Source organism: Hippocampus bargibanti, linkage group LG03 (assembly GCF_051943395.1).
Source record: "Hippocampus bargibanti isolate YZ-2025 linkage group LG03, ASM5194339v1, whole genome shotgun sequence".
Taxonomy (NCBI): Eukaryota; Metazoa; Chordata; class Actinopteri; order Syngnathiformes; family Syngnathidae; genus Hippocampus; species Hippocampus bargibanti.
In genome coordinates this window covers 31711708-31729667 of record NC_142736.1, presented here as the reverse complement: position 1 = coordinate 31729667, position 17960 = coordinate 31711708, and the positions used below count along the sequence as shown (strand labels likewise).

At 38.4% G+C, this 17960-nt stretch overlaps 1 protein-coding gene across 3 annotated transcripts in view; it reads right to left on the bottom strand.

Moving 5' to 3' along the window:
- The window catches only part of ntrk3b (neurotrophic tyrosine kinase, receptor, type 3b), a 254422-nt gene that overhangs the window by 14847 nt on the left and 221615 nt on the right, over positions 1-17960 (bottom strand). For 2 of the 3 annotated variants that reach the window (XR_016114563.1, XR_016114565.1), the window contains exon 17: positions 12479-12547. The exons of the other annotated variant lie outside the window; for it this stretch is intronic. The gene's annotated coding sequence lies outside the window, so the exon portion shown is untranslated. The remainder of the gene's footprint in view (positions 1-12478; positions 12548-17960) is intronic. 3 annotated transcript variants of the gene reach the window in all.

Below are 17960 nucleotides of genomic sequence, written 5' to 3'. Positions count from 1 at the left end.
TGATATTCATTCATTCATTCATTCATTCATGTATTTATTTATTTGTGCATGTACCTATTTATTCATGCATTTATTTATTTATTTATTTATTTATTTATTTATTTATTTATTTATTTATTTATTCTTGCATTTATTTATTGAGTCATTTATGTATTCATTTTTTTTATTTGTCTGTGCATGTATTTGATCATTTATGCATTCATTTACTAATTTGTCTGTGCATTTATTTATTTATTTGTTCATTTATGCAGTCATGTAGTTATTCATTTATTTATGTATTTATTTATTTCTGTATGTATTTATTTTTCCGTCTGTTTATTTATTTATTTGGTTATTTATTCATTTGTTCATTTATGCATTCGTGTATTGATTTATTTTTTATGTATTTGTTCACTTATGTATTTATTTATTCATTTATTTATGTATTCATTTTTTTATTTGTCTGTGCATGTATTTATTTATTTGTTCATTTATGCAGTCATGTAGTTATTCATTTATTTATGTATTTATTTATTTCTGTATGTATTTATTTTTCCGTCTGTTTATTTATTTATTTGGTTATTTATTCATTTGTTCATTTATGCATTCGTGTATTGATTTATTTTTTATGTATTTGTTTACTTATGTATTTATTTATTCATTTATTTATTTATTTGTGCATTTATTTATTTTCTCATTAATGCATTTATTTATGTATTCATTGATTCATGATTTATTTTAATTTTTGTCCATACGTGGATTTATTTATTCATTTATGCATTCATTGACTTATTGTCAGTGCATTTATCAGTTTATTTATTTGTTCATTTTTGTATTCATTTATTTATTCATGTATGTATTTTTTATACATTTATTTACTTATTTATTCGTTGATTCATTCATGTATTTATTCATTTCTTTATTTTTTCATTTATTTATTTATGTATTTATTTATTTTACCATGCATTTATTCATTTGTTTGTTTATTCATTTGTTCATTTATGCATTAATGTATGTATGTATGTATGTATGTATGTATGTATGTATGTATGTATGTATGTATGTATGTATGTATGTATGTATGTATGTATGTATGTATTTATTTACTCATTTATTTATATATATATATTTTTGCCCATGCATTTATTTATGTATTTGTTTGTCGATGTACTAATTTATTTATTTGTTTGTTTGTTTACTATTTTTGGGCAAATCTCTTTTTTTTTGGGGGGGGGGGGGGGGTGGAGGACGACCAGTATGATCCGTGGCACCTTTTTCTGATAGCATTTTTTGTACAGCCCCAGTATATTTCGAACATTTTCGGAGCCTTCTCCTCAGTTTCCTCTCTTACTGAGCAGGAAGTGGTGTCACGCCAAACAAAAAAAGAGCTTGAAGTGAATAAATGGGACTTTTTTTTTCAATCAAAGGCAAAGAGAAATGCCACCAACATCTGGAAGGAGCAGCTGCTCCCGCCGCTAATTCACTGACTTCCTTAATGCTTTCTGCTAGTTGCAAACATCTGCCAGCATTTTGGAACACCTCACCTGCCATAACCTTGCCAATTAGACCTCTTTCCTTCGTGACTTTGTAACGTGCCCAAAGCAAAATAATGGCCTTCTCTTGCATCAAAATGGATAAATGACACATTGACATTCATTTCCACTTTTTACAACTTTTCCCCTGTGGTATCACGACTCGATCTCGGTCATATCGCTACTTTTATTTATATTGTACAGTGATACCTCGAACTTTTCGGTTTACGAACGTTACATTTATGAACATTTTACCTTGGCATACGAACTTTACCTTGGCATACAAACTTTTTTCATACACGGAGCTGCCTCAATGAGTGATGTGTCATTCGCAAACGAGCCCGTTCTTCTAACAACAAAATGGCAGCTGACTGTTTTTGTCCTCTATTCCCCGCCCCCAGTCTTCGGTTAAAGCCACGTGATTGGTCAAGAACGCAGCAGTGAGGGCAGGTGGTTTAAACATTAAAGAGACAGGCAGACGACAGTGAGAGAGTTTCAACTTTGATACTTTGTTCAAAGGCAGAGTGTAGACTGCAAGGTTAAAATATCCCATCAATCAGGCTCCACAAACACAAGCCATCTGTACACTTGATGCAAAAAGCTATCAACTCAGCTAAACAGAACACAATTGATGAGGAACAAGGTAAAATTATCGCAGAAAAAGCACCTACAAGGGATCATTCCTCAAGATGGTGGAAGAAGAAGGTTACGTTCCTCATCAAGTGTTTAATGCTGACCAAACCGACCACTCCATTCCATCAAGCCATCAACAGCCATCACAAAGGTAAATAAAATGACTATTAAACAGTAGTTTATTTCTTTCATTATAATACCATATCACATTTATTATATTATAGATAGATATAGATATATTTTGCGTAGTTTCAAGGCTTAGAAAATCAGAAAGTAGAAAATTCAGTTTTATGGGGACCTGGGAACGGATTATTCTCATTTTAATGGTTTCTTATGGGAAATTAATTTTTGGGATACACACTTTTCGCCTTACACACTCTCTCTGGGAAGCAACTAAGTTCATAAGCCAAGGTATCACTGTATTTCTACGACTTAATGCTAAATCTTGAAAAATTCAAAATTTTCTGATTTTTTTCCATATTTTTGTATCAGATGCATTTTTGTTGGTCATTGTCCTGAAATATTTTATTTTCTTGTTTTATTCATTCATTTATTTATTTTCATTGAAAATGTCACTCCCGTGAAATATTATTTTTTTGTCATAATTATTTATTTATTCAATTATTTATTTATATTCAGGTAGTTATGTATGCATCTCTTAATTTATTTGTTCATTCATTAATTTTTTTATTAATGTATTTCTTCATTAATTCATTCGTTTATTTCTATATTTATTCATTCATTCATTCATGTAATCAATCATTTATTTCTTTATGCGTTTTTTTTATTTTTTATTCATTCATTTTTTTCCAAAAAGTGACATCTTCTTCTCCTCTTAAAATTAAAATATTCCTACACACCATACTAATATGTTTTTTTTTTGTGCATAAAATTATAGCGACTTTGTTTTATATTTTATTTTTTTTAACTTAATTACTGTTACTTCCGGGTTGAGTGAACGCTGGCGCGTGTGGCTGCCGCTGCTCACACGCAGAAAAAAAATATCCTGTGACTGTATAGTGTCCTTGAGAATTTTGAAAGGCGCTTAGAAATTAAATGGATTATGACTATTTGCTAGCTAATTTATAGCCCGCTAGCTAGCTAGCTAGCTAGGTAGCTAGAAATGTATTATTATTATTAGATAGACTAGCCGTCTATCTATCTATCTATCTATCTATCTATCTATCTATCTATCTATCTATCTATCTATCTATCTATCTATCTATCTATCTATCCATCTAGCCATCTATCTATCTATCTAGCTAGCCATCTATCTATCTAGCTAGCTAGCCATCTATCTATCTAGCTAGCCATCTATCTATCTCGCTAGCAATCTATCTATCTATCTATCTATCTATCTATCTATCTATCTATCTATCTATCTATCTATCCATCTAGCCATCTATCTATCTATCTATCCAGCCATCTATCTATCTAGCTAGCTAGCCATCTATCTATCTAGCTAGCCATCTATCTATCTAGCTAGCTAGCCATCTATCTATCTATCTCGCTAGCCATCTATCTATCTCGCTATCTATCTATCTATCTATCTATCTATCTATCTATCTATCTATCTAGCTAGCTAGCTAGCTAGCCATCTATCTATCTATCTAGCCATCTATCTATCTATCTAGCTAGCCATCTATCTATCTCGCTAGCCATCTATCTATCTATCTATCTATCTATCTATCTATCTATCTATCTATCTATCTATCTATCTATCTATCTATCTATCTATCTATCTATCTATCCTTCCATCCTTTAATTTATTTATTTATTTATCTATGTATTAGTTTTTTTATTCCTCCATTCATTCTTGTAAACGGCTATTTGATTCAAAGTATTCCCCTTCCGTAATATCCCATTGGTGGCCATCTAGAAAGGAAAAGGCAAAGCCATTGAAATACGCGCCCTCCTCTGTGTAAAAATGCTGCGGTTGGCGATCAATCCGCATTGTATAGAAATTGTCCGTCGCAATCATTTTAAGCACTCGAGCGCAGGTTATTACGACCTCAGCCATGACTAATCCAACAAAAAGCCCCCCCCCCCCCCCCCCCCCCCCCGACCCACCTCAACCTGTTAGCGTCCTCGCGCTGATAATCATACCAGATAGCCAGTGATAAATCTTGATTGTTGGCAATCTGCTTTGGAGAGATTTGGTGGGGGTGAGAGTCGGGAGGGAGGAGTATTGGGGGACGGTGGGGGGGGGGGGGGCGACTAATCAATAACTTGAGCAGCCTGATTGCCTTGCAGGGGCCGTGTAATGGCGCTCGGTTGCTACTGCGGGAGTCACACGGCTTCATCTTGTCCTTTACCGTAAGCGCAATAGCGGCCCTGGATTGAACGACACACACATTAACACACAATTTCAGCATCGGGGGATCGGGATAAACCCCCATAAAATTAAGACTAATTAAGAAATAAGTAAATAAATAATAACATTATACAAAACTATAATAATACAATAATAAAATAAAAAATAGATAGATAGAACATAGATAGAAAGCCAGCTATCAGATAGCTAATAGCTAGCTAATATATAGCCCGCTAGGTAGCTATCTAGCTAGTGGGCTATGAATTAGCTAGCAAATAGTCATAATCCATTTCATTTATAAGCACCTTTCAAAGCTCTCAAGGTCACTTCAAAGTCACAGGATCAGTTTTTCTGTGGGTGAGCAGCGGCAGCCGCACGCGCCAGCGTTCACTCAACCCGGAAGTACATCAAATAGATAGAAAGCTAGCTATCAGATAGCTAATAGCTAGCCATCTATTGAGCTAGCTAGCTAATATATAGCCTGCATGATAGCTATCTATCTAGCCAGTGGGCTAGCTAGCTAATATATGGCCTAGCAACCAGCTATCTAGCAGGCTATAAATTAGCTAGCAAATAGTCACAATCCATTACATTTATAATCACCTTTCAAAGCTCTCAAGGTCACTTTAAAGTCACAGGATCAGTTTTTCTGTGGGTGAGGAGCGGCAGCCACACGCGCCAGCGTTCACTCAACCCAGAAGTACATCAAATAGATAGAAAGCTAGCTATCAGATAGCTAATAGCTAGCCATCTATCGAGCTAGCTAGCTAATATATAGCCTGCATGATAGCTATCTATCTAGCCAGTGGGCTAGCTAGCTAATATATGGCCCGGCAGCCATCTTGCTAGCTAGCGGGCTATAAATTAGCTAGCAAATAGTCATAATCCATTTCATTTCTAAGCACCTTTCAAAGCTCGGGGGAACTGCTTTTGAGCGCCCCCACTGATAAGATAACACTTTAACTCGTGTACTGGTTCAAACGGGCCTCCGTCGTCTTATCATCATCTTGTCAGACATTTTGTTGGAAAAGCGAACAAAGCTCAAGTCGCCTTTTGTTCACATCTCTCCATATATATTTGACATTCCCTATTTTTGGACAAGTCTTTCATTTTCTCTGATGAATATTACATGAAACCTGCCTGGAGAGAGGTTGACCTTCACGAGGCGTCTCGCGTTTTGAAGCGTCGTCGTTGAAGTCTTGTGAGCTCTAGTGAATGCGAACTGTGTGTGTGCGTGTGTGTGGTTATTGACGAGGGAGTACAAAAGATAGTGCTGATTTGAAAAAAAAAAAAAAAAGAGGATTGTGAGGCTGAATGGACGCCAGGGTGGTATTTCACAGACCACTCGCAATGCCCTTTCTGCTTGTTGCCGATTGGGGAGTTGTCAGGTTTTGACCATCGCACCGGATGCTAGCGATAAAGGTTAATCTGCGTGTGCCTGGTAGCACCTTTTCATGAATGCGACGGGCGTGCACGTACGAACAACCGGTTTTCAACTTTTAATGAAATACTCTGGGCAGTAACGTTGAAATGCCGAGCGAAGCATTTAAAGTGAATTAAATTCATTGATTTATTTTTACGGAATCAATATGTATTGTATTGTACGATCCTAGAATGGAGTTGTGTAATGAACGAATAATAAGGGACAAATACTCCAAGATGGCGCCTGAGAAGGCAGACATCAGCAATTGCTCTCACGAGTCTTGCTTTTTTTTTTGTTGTGGTTTTTGTTTTGTCACTGATGCGTATGTCGAATTGTCGCTGCTTGGAATTGAAGCGGATTTACATGGGCCAGGAGATGTGAAACAATCTGTTTTTGTCAATGGATACTACAGTTTTGTGTTTGCTTTCAACATTTAAGTCGGATGTTACCTGTACAGTATGTGGCAAGGGTCAAGCATGTTAGAAAATGTACATGACAATATAAAATGTACATGACAATACTCAATTACAGTAAAGTCTCGTTATATCGATATTCAAGGGAGTCCGAAAAAAATATCGCTATAACCGGGACTATCGATATATCCGACCCTGTTTGCATGTAATTTTCTCCGTGCGTGCATAGAAATAGTATCGATATAACCGGGACTATCGATATATCCGATATCGATATAACGAGACTTTACTGTAGTTCAGAAATGACAATTAAGCAACGAGTCCAAACAGACTTGAGGTCAAACATTACATAAAGTACCGTGATACCTTGGCTTACGAACTTAATTGGTTCCCAGACAAAGTGTGTAAGGCGAAAAGTGTGTATCCCAAAAAGCAATTTCTCATAGGAAACCATTAAAATGAGAATATTCCGTTCCCAGGTCCCCATAAACATGATTTTCTATACTTTTTAATTTTCTAAGCCTTAAAACTACACAAAATATACATTACTTTATGTATAATAAATGTGCTATGGTATTATAATTAAAGAAATAAACTGTACTGTACAATAAAGTGTTTTGTTTTTTACCTTTGTGATGATCGTTGATGGCTTGATGGAATGGAGTGGCCGGTTTCATCAGCATTAAACACTTGTCGGTGCTATCTCTGCGATAATTTTATCTAGTTCCTCATCAATTGTGTTCTCTTTATCTGGGTTGATAGCTTTTTGCATCAAGTTGCATCAAGTTTTACAAATAGTTCGTATGCTAAGGTAAATTTGTCATAAATTTATGGCTTGTGCGGGTTGTTTGTGGAGCCTAATTGATGGGATATTTTAACCTTGCAGTCTACACTCTGCCAAAACTGAGGACCAAAACAAGCCGGCTGCCATTTTCTTATTAGGATATCGGGCTCGTTCGCGAACGACACATCACTCATTGTGGCAGCTCCGTGTGTATCCCGAAAAATAGTTCGTATGCCAAGGTAAAATGTTCATAAATTTAACGTTCGGAAACCGAAAAGTTGGTAAGCCAAGGGGTTCGTAAACCGAGGTATCACTGTACTCAAAAGAGCCTTGTTAGTATGGCATGTAACTCTGTCTGCCCGTTCTTGCCGGTATGACCATCGGTCACAATTGTCGATTGGCTCTCTGGCCGCTTGTTGGCACAACCGTGGCCAATTGTCAAGGGAGCAACTCATTAGCATTGGGGAGGACTAAAGCTGCGTCTACGTCCGTCTCGGACATTTTGTGATTGCGTTGCCTTGGCGGAACGTGTGGCCTGGCTTACAGATGAGCGCCATCAACATCCTCACTGACAAAAGCAATAGAGCTGCACTTTGGATTCTAATTAAACAAGACAAACACTCTCTTTGCTGTCGTGTGTGTACGTCTGAAGTGTGTATGCGTGTGTGTGTGTTTGTATGACTAGTCTTGTGAGGACCACTAACATTTTATACCATAGATAGTGAGGACATTTTTGACAGGTGAGGACATTTTGGCTGGTCCTCACAAGTTTTTTTTATTCTAAAGGCTTCTAGAGGGTCTATATATGCATCTTTTAAAGTTTCAGAAAGGTCCTCACAATTTCACCCAAAATGATTTGTTGGTGTGTATTTTAATTTCACTTAGATACACACACTTTATACTCAGTGTGTGTGTGTGTGTGTGTGTGCGTGTTTACAGAGAGAAAAAAGTTCATACCACAAAAAAGTACAACGATATTTTAACCAAATTCACTACAGGAGTGAGGACTTTGAATGTACTCATTCAAATAAGTTAAAGTGGGAAATGGGGTGATATTAATTTTTCAAATGTAACACTGGTTCTTCTCTAAACTTATCAGCAAGGGTGGTCCTCACTCCTTATCTGGAGTTATCCAGACTTCACAAAACCAATAAAACAGGAATGTATGTGTGTGTGTCTTTCCATGTACCTAGCTCAACATTTGTCGCTGACTGTCCATCATGTCTATCCATAGCCTGTTTGTAGATACCATATACGTATTTTCATTGGATTGCTTAACAGAATTAGCCATGTTGATGGACAGCTATTGTGGATAGATACTGAGCCAGTCAGATAGCTATTCAGCCAGATAGCTAGCTAGCTAGTTTCATCTATCGATGAAGTGACATCACGGAGGGAACGCCCCTGACCAAGAAAGCGACACACAATGCATTTTGGGTACTTTGTTTGGTCTGAAAACATCGTTTTGATCTGTGTTGATGGCGAAATTAGTAGGAAAACAGAAATAATGCAATGGTGAATCGTGTGTTGCACTAAGACTACTATTTGATACTAGTTGACACAAATTCCCAGCGGACAAATCAGCCCATTTCCAATGGAGCTTGTGCGCCATCTTGTGCATTTTCTGGGCGCTACATTGCAGTCCAGACGGCTCGAATTGATACGGGAGAACTTCTTTAATCGATTGCAAACATTTATGCTTTCCTCTTCAGAACTATTTGAATCATATTCATAACTGGACGAGTAACAAGAAACCATATTCTCCGAATCTGAACTCCCTGAAGCCATTGTTTTGATTCTGGAGCAAGGCAGTGTGTGACCAATAGTGACGTTACGAACAAGGGGGCGGGACTTTGTGAATATCGTCATTTCTGAGCTCATTTTATGGCAGTTTTGGGACACTTTAAGTCATTTTTATTGGTGTTTTGCATTTGATGAAAACTATCAGGATGCGTGTTTTGGGTATTTTAGATACTATAAAATGTTTTTCTGATGTCAGTTAGGAAACCAAAAAAAATGGTGTCGATTCCCCTTTAAGCTCCCTCTAAATGCTCCATCTCACGTGAAATGTCAGCAGTCATTAACATCACATAAAAGGCAAAAAAAAATGTAGAAGCAAAGAAATAAGCCATGAAATGAAGCAATTCAAACAATCAAAATCACGGGAGAAGGGCGAAGGTGAAGACGTCCCCCCCCTCCATTAGCGAGCGGTCCCAAATACATTATGTAAACATGGACTCGTCATCATGGCCGAGCGCCAGATGAATCCAAGTGTGGGGGGGTTAGGCATTAAATGGAGACGGAGGCGATGGCTGGCGGTGAATCAATGTGCTTGTCACATGGCTGGCCTCAAGGGGTCTCCCGTTTTTTTTTTTTTTTTTAATCTAATTAGCCACACGTCGCCGCTTTGGCGTTGCCTGTCCGTCAAGCGCCCACCAAGGTCAGTCTCACCTTTAGAGGTCTCAATGGAAGTAACGCTTACTGTTCAGTGACTGAACCGTGACTCCTAAATCCTACATTTTTTTTTTTTTCATTTTCAGCAGTGGATCAGTGACGTCATGGGGGAATGTGCACATCTACTACAAGCTAAATGTTGAAAGCTAACACAAAGCTTTAGCATTCATTGACCAAAAGAGATTGTCTTACATCTACTGTCCTGTTAGCTACATTATTACTTTTAAGATGTTTCCTCTTATTTTTACTGATTATTCTTCTGTATTATTCAGTAGTGAAAGTAAAGTGATCATGTTGTTGGATCAACTTCCACAGTGGATTCAAAATGGTGCTTTTTGTGAGATTCGTCAGCTATCTACTAGCTGGCTGGCTGGCATTCCATCTATTTAGCTATCTATTAGCTATCTAGATACCTATCTGTCGGCTATCTATTAGCTATCTACTGGCTAGCGAGCTAGCTTTCTTTCTATGTAGCTTTCTATTAGTTATGTAGCTGTCTAGGTGGGTAGCTATCTGGCTATTTGTTGGCTATATATTAGCTATCTACTAGCTGGCTGGCTAGGTTTCTCTCTGCTTAGCTTTGTATTAGCTTTATAGCTATCTAGGTGGCGAACTATCTAGCTAGCTATCTGTTGGCTATTAGCTAGCTAGCTAGTTTTCTATCTATTGAGTTACTTCCAGGTTGAGTGAATGATGGTGCATATGGCTGCCGCTGCTCACCCACAGAAAAACGTATCCTGTGACTGTAAAGTGACCTTGAGTTTTGAAAGGCGCTTATAAAAGAAATGTATTATTATTATTATTATTATTATTATTATTATATATATCTCTAGCTAGCTATCTGTCAGATATCTAATAGCTATCTACTTGCTAGCTATCTTTCTCTCTAATTAGCTTTCTATAAGCTATATAGCTATCTAGGTGGGTAGCTATCTGGCTAGCTATTTGTTGGCTATCTATTAGCTATCTACTAGCTGGTTGGCTAGCTTTCTCTCAACTTAGCTTTCTATTAGCTATATAGGTATCTAGGTGGGGAATTATCTAGCTAGTTATCAGTTGGCTATCTATTAGCTAGCGAGCTAGTTTTCTATCTACAGTGGGACCTCGGTTTCCGAACATTTTGCCTTACGAACTTTATATTTATGAAAATTAAACCTTGGCATACGCACTACTTTTCGGGATACACACGGAGCGCCGCCCCACCATAGCTGGCGGAAGTACACCAAACCACATGACGAACAGCGTCACAGCCGGCCTACCTTTCCACACCCCCTTTTCTCTGAGTGCACACGTCGTTCGTCTTCAATGATTTATCACGGATACTTTTTCAGTCCCATAACTGCTGTTATGGGACTGAAAAAGACCCCACCATAGGCTCGTGTTCAGCCGAAGAAGACAGCTTTCTATTAGCTATATAGCTATCTAGGTGGCGAACTATCTAGCTAGCTATCTGTTGGCTATCTATTAGCAATCTATTATCTAGCTAGCTAGTTTTCTATCTATTTGAGTTACTTCCAGGTTGAATGAACGCTGGTGCTGCTCACCCACAGAAAAACTTATCCTGTGACTGTAAAACGACCTTGAGAGTTTTGAAAGGCGCTTATAAATGAAATGTATTATTATTATTATTACTATGTGCTTGATTTTCAAATGAAAAAATATTGGACCTAGCGGGGAATATGTCAACATTTTTAGAAGCCAGAGAAGCTATAAACAGTTGAACGTCAAATAAATATCCGTTAGCAAGGGATCGAGGTCTTTTAGCAAATGAACGCACATGAACAGAGTGAAGCCTAAGCGAATATTTGGCAATCTCTGTTCAGAGATCAATAGGACAAAGATGTTTGATGTTGCTCAAACGTGCCTCCTAACGTGTCATCATCACTCACTTAGCCTGAGTGAAAGGTCACCGTTTTCAAAGCGCTGGCCAGACCTCTGGCAATGTTTTTCCCCTTCCATAAGGGGGCAGCAATGTTTTTTTATGTGATATTAGAGGGCAATTGAACAGTGAAATTGACTTTGCGGAAGCATAGCATTGTCACACTGTCATTACCAAAAAAAAGTAGTAAAAAGAACAAAAAACTAGCAATACAGTTAGCAATATGGCTAGCAATTGTTACTTAACTCATTGACTGCCATTCACGAATTTATTTGGGAACTGAAAATATGATGTAGAGCGCCATTGCCGAATTTCTTCGGGTTTTGTTTGTTTTTTTGCTTGGGTGCCGATAGAGCGCTGGTCAGACCTCTGGCAATGTTTTCCCTTCCACAAGGGGTCAACATTTCCCTTTTTTCCATGTTAGCGCTATATTACAGCTTCAACTGTTGTTGAAGCACTACATAAATCAATATGCATGTATTGTATTTCGTGCAGCGGCCCCCATTTCAACCTCATATAACTCCAGACCCATATAATTTAGAAAATAACATTTTTTTTCTGATAAAAGAAGAGAGACTGATGTTTCTTATGCTGCATCGAATGTCTACGTAGTCCTAAAACTCAATATTCTGTGTATCCTGGAATTTGAGTTATAATGACAAAAACCTTGGCACTGGAGTGGACGCATTTTAGGACATTTCTGGCAGTGACTGATTTAAAAACTAAAGACCAAAGCCTGACCCTAGCTTGTAACTGAAACGCCGTCTCACACCCTTTGACTTCATACCTGAACTTTCATTTCAAGTCGAAACAGTTGTCCTGTTTCAACGGACGGATGGCGCAAAACTTCCAATGGGGCAATGCTGTTTTGGTGTCCTCATAAAATTATCATGTCCCCAAATGGATCCCCCAATGTTCCCATTTCCTGTCCTTTTCTATATGCGGAACATTCCGCTTTGCCATCCGTCTCGCCTCAGCGCCACATCGCTTCGTAATAGCTGCGTGAAATAAATATGACCGTCTGTAAAATATTGAAAAGCTTTTTGCCGACGGTCCGCCGGACTCACCTGTGAGCTTTCTTGCCCTTGCTTGATTTTGGTAGGTTGGCTAATGGCGTCCACAAATGTATTCCCGTCCTGAAATATCAAGCGCATGACATCGTGAGCGACCACGTGTCAGGATTGTTTGAAAACTTTGAGCGTTGAGGTTGTTTTCCAAAATGTGAGTACAGTGATGCCTTGGCTTACGAACTTCATTGGTTCCCAGACAGTGTGTAAGGCCAAAAGTGTGTATTCCAAAAAATAACTTCCCATAGGAAACCATTAAAATGAGAATAATCCGTTCCCAGGTCCCCGTAAGACATCATTTTCTATTTTCCTAAGCCTTAAATAAGCCTTAAAACTTCACAAAATAGACCTTATTTTATATAACTATACTAAATGTGCTACTGCGTTATAATTAAAGAAACAAACTGTACTGTATAATAAAGTCGTTTTATTTACCTTTGTGATGGTCGTTGATGGCTTAATGGAATGGAGTGGCCGGTTTTATCCACATTAAACACTTAATGAGGAACGTAGTCTTCTTCTTTCACCATCTTGAGGAATGATCCGTTGTAGGTGCTTTCTCCGTGATAATTTTATCTAGTTCCTCATCAATTGTGTTCTGTTTAGATGGGTTGATAGCTTTTTGCATCAAGTGTAGAGATGGCTTGTGCGGGTTATTTGTGGAGCTTGATTGATGGGATATTTTAACCTTGCAGTCTACACTCTGCCTTTGAACTCAAACTTTGAACTATCAAAGTTGAAACTCTCTCACTGTCGTCTGCCTGTCTCTTTAATGTTTAAACCACCTCCCCTCACTGCTGCGTTCTTGACCAATCATGTGGCTTTAACCGAAGACTGGGGGTGGGGAATAGAGGACAAAAAAAAGTCGGCCGCCATTTTCTTTTTTGGAGAATGGCTTCACTCTCTTTGTCTGTAAACCCCCTACCCCCTCTCAGTGCTGCGTTTTTGACCAATAACGTGGCTTTAACCGACGACTAGGGGCGGGGAATAGAGGACCAAAACAAGCCGACTGCCATTTTCTTGTTAGGAGAACGGGCTCGTTCGCGAACGACACATCACTCATTGTGGCAACGCTGTGTGTATCCCGAAAAATAGTTTGTATGCCAAGGTAAAATGTTCATATACAGTAAAGTCTCGTTATATCGATATTCAAGTGAGTCCGAAAAAATCTCGATATAACCGGGACTATCGATATATCCGACCCTGTTTGCATGTAATTTTCTCCGTGCGTGCATAGAAATAGTATCGATATATCCGGGACTATCGATATATCCGATATCGATATAACGAGACTTTACTGTATTTAACATTCATAAACCGAAAAGTTCGTAAACCAAGGGGTTCGTAAACCGAGGCATCACTGTACAGAAAATTTGGGCGACTTTTCTCCTCACCCGAAATGTCTACTTTTACAATTCCCAACTTTTTGTCTGATTGGAACCGTGCAAACACATTTTACATCTCAACAATCCATTTAAATTCGCAACATTTCAGTTCAGCCGTTAGCATTTACACACAAATTTCATAATCGCAACCTCGATTGACTACTTCCGTTCAATTTTGAAGCTGCAGGGGGAGCCCGCGAAGCGGCGGACGTTCAGTCGGAATTCCGGAATTTGACAGAAAAAAAGGGCTAACGAATGATAGACGGGCAAATGACTGCGGGGAAAACACATGAAAGTCGTTTATCTAAGACAATTATTTCTCTTTGAATTCATTTCTTACCCCAACAAATGACATCCTAATTAATTGCGGGGTCAGAGACAGAAACCCACTCTGTTTTTTTGTTCCCTGAAATTGCTAATGAAACAGTCTCTGGAGGCGAGACAAACGTTTGAATTTTTATCAAGATATTGGAGAGCCGCTCCGAAGCTGAAAAAGAATTCATTGTGTGCCCATGAAAGACCGTTTCAATCTGGAGGAACTAAAGAAATGGTGAGAATGTCACATTAGGGAAAAAAATAATACGGCAGGCTTTAACTGAGGGTTTATTTTTCCTTTTTTAAGAGAAAAAGCTTCATTTGACGTTGTATAATACTGAAAGAAATGGGTCTCAACCAATCACATGGCATATATAGACCACATTCGCAAGTGGGGACATTATTTGTGTGTGTGTTTGTATGATTAGTCTTGTGAGGACAACCGACATTTTATACCATACGTCGTGAGGACATTTTTGACAAGTGAGGATCTTTTGGGCAGCGCTCACAAGTTTTTCATTTTAAAGGTTTCTAGAGGCTCTACATATGCATCTGTTAAAGTTTCAGAGAGGTCCTCACAAATTCACCCAAAATGATTTTTCGGTGTGTATTTTCATTTCACTTGGATACACACTTTTTACTCACTGTGTGTGTTTATGTGTGTGTGCGTGCGTGGTTAATGAGAGGAAAAAGTTCATACCACAAAAAGTCAAATGATATTTAAACCAAATTCACAACAGGGGTGAGGACTTTGAATGTACCCATTCAGAAACCTCACTCCTGCTGTTATTTCAGTTTCAAGTCCACTTTTTATTTATTTGTTTTTAAAGACGTTGAAGTGGGAAATGGGGTGACATTTAGTGTTCAAATGTAACACTAGTTACTAAAACTGCTCTCTTGTGGAAAACAAATGACCAGCTCTTTATCGCCACCCAAGCATGACAAAACAAAACCAGAACAAATTGACTAATGGCGCTCTACGTCATTTTTTTTCAATACCGAATAAATTTGTGAATGGCAGTGAATGGAATAATCATTTCCCAATGCTAACACCCAACCAAAGAAATCCCTCAATCCTAACCCTACTTTCTGAACATTTTAACCTCAATAGATCCCCAACCCTAATCTCACCAAACCCAAACGGATCCCAATATCCAAATACAGTGATACCTTAGCTTACGAACTTAATTGGTTCCCAGACAGTGTGTAAGGCATTAAGTGTACAGATGGTTTGTGCGGGTTACTTGTGGAGCCTGATCGATGGGAATTTTAACCTTGCAGTCTACACTCTGCCTTTGAACTATCAAAGTTGAAATGAGTACAAATTTCACTGTTTTCTATCCATTTTGTCACTCTCTCTCTGTCGTCTGCCTGTCTCTTCAATGCTTAAACCACCTCCCCTCATTGCTGCGTTCTTGACCAATCGCGAGGCTTTAACTGAAGACTGGGGGCGGGGAATAGAGGACAAAAACAGTCGGCTGCCATTTTCTTGTTAGGAGAATGGGCTCGTTCGTGAACGACACATCACTCCTGTGTGTATCCCGAAAAATAGTTTGTATGCCAAGGTAAAATGTTCATAAATTTAACGTTCGGAAACCGGAAGGTTCGTAAGACAAGGGGTTCGTAAACCGAGGTATCACTGTAAAGTCCTCAATATTAACCCCATCGGTTCAGCTGGTCTTCTTTTTACATGAGCGTTCTCGACCTATATCAATCTCACGCCCTACTTCCCACTTGGTATCTTTTTTCCTCTACTTTCTAATATGTTCTTATCTGCACTGTATGGCTTCGCTTCCTCATTGACATTCCTCCCTCCTCACATGATCACTCGGAGGCCACAGAGTCTGAGCCATTTAAGTATCTTATTATTATACTATTTCTAACAGGGACGTGGAAGTGTACTCATGTTCTTCCATTTAGCCACTTAAGATAAGAGAGACACATGTATAGGAAGATTCATAGGTTAGCTTTACGGTTAAAACGGTCATTTTCAATTTGAGATGACCCAAAATGGAACAAGTCAAGCTAATTCTTTCAGAATGTGAACATGATCAACGTAACCAAAATATGTCAGTTGAAGGTCTTTCAAACAAACCCTGATTAGAATCAGAATCAGCATCATCTTTATTAAGTATGCAGAATACAAAAGGAATTTGTCTCCAGTAGAATACGCTGCACTAGTATTATCATATAAAAATTGCAAATAGGCACTATACTATTATATTTGGGTTACTGTTTAGAGAGTTAATGGCTTGGTGGAAGAAGCCGTTGAAGAAGAGTGACAAAATGGATAGAAAACAGTGAAATTTGGATTCGTTTCAACTTTGATAGTTCAAAGGCAGAGTGTAGATTGCAAGGTTAAAATTCCCATCAATCAGGCTTCACAATAACCCGCAAAAGCCATCTGTACACTTGATGCAAAAAGCTATCAACCCAGCGTGACAGAACACAATTGATGAGGAACAAGCTAAAATTATAGCAGAAAAAGCACCTACAAGGGATCATTCCTCAAGATGGTGAAAGAAGAAGGCTACGTAGCGTTCCTCATCAAGTGTTTAATGCTGATGAAAGCGGCCACTCCATTCATCAAGCCATCAACGACCATCACAATGGTAAATAAAACAACTTTATTATACTGTTTATTTCTTTAATTATAATACCATAGCACATTTATTATCCATAAAATACAATATAGTTTGTGTCGTTTTAAGGCTTAGAAAATTACAAAGTAGAACATTATGTTTTATGGCGACCTGGGAACAGATTATTCTCATTTTAATGGTTTCCTATGGGAAATTATTTTTTGGGTTACACACTTTTCGCCTTACACACTCTGTCTGGGAACCAATTAAATTTGTAAGCCAAGGTATCACTGTAATACCCAGATGTCCTCACTCCATCTTTACCCAATCCTCGAACCCACGTCAAGTCCCTAATCACCTCAATTTTCCTCCATCCTGCTTCAAACGCAGACTGTGCTACTGTAGCCAGCCGATGTCACATTCGTTGCCGCTCTTCTTTTCGTGTCACACAATCTTCCAAAGGCGAGAAAATGGAGTCAAGCATTTGAAAGATATTGAAGAAAAAAAAAATGAAGGATGTGAAGACACTGAGGCGTGTCGCTGCGATTTGAGCGCTCATTTTTCCGAAGGGGTCGTTTGGATCTTTCCCGGCAGTTCGGGTTTGCCTTTAAGTATTCTGACAGTGAGAAATCCTCAACGGCGAGGGATTGCCGGCCGTAAAGCCGGCATTAAACAGATCCATCACCTGGACCGCATCATCGTCTGGGACTGCACCCACCGCTGTCCAATAATACAGTCTGTTTTCCACAATTCCACATTCCCCACAGCCACACGGCGACCATAAATGCCAAGCGCGCACACGGGCACAAACACGCCCAGAAACAATGTTTGTTTTTGTCTTGATGGATCATCTCCCCCAGCGACAAATGTTTCTAACCTTTCTTTCCCCATTTAGCCGAGCAATTGTAGTGTTCTTTCTTAGACAGAGCTGTGCAGTTTGGAACTTTTGGTTTTCCCATGTGTCCGATACCGCTAAGGGCTGGAAACAAGACTAGTCATGTTTTATTTTATTTTGTTACATGTTTGCATAATAGTATTTTTGTTTTAAAAAGACTATAATAATAATAACACATTACATTTTAAGCGCCTTTCAAAGCTCTCAATGACTTTTTACAGTCAGACAAGCATAGGTACTATAATGAATAAAATATAATATTAGCTTGCCTGGAATTTAAACCAGTCACCTTCATTCACTAATTT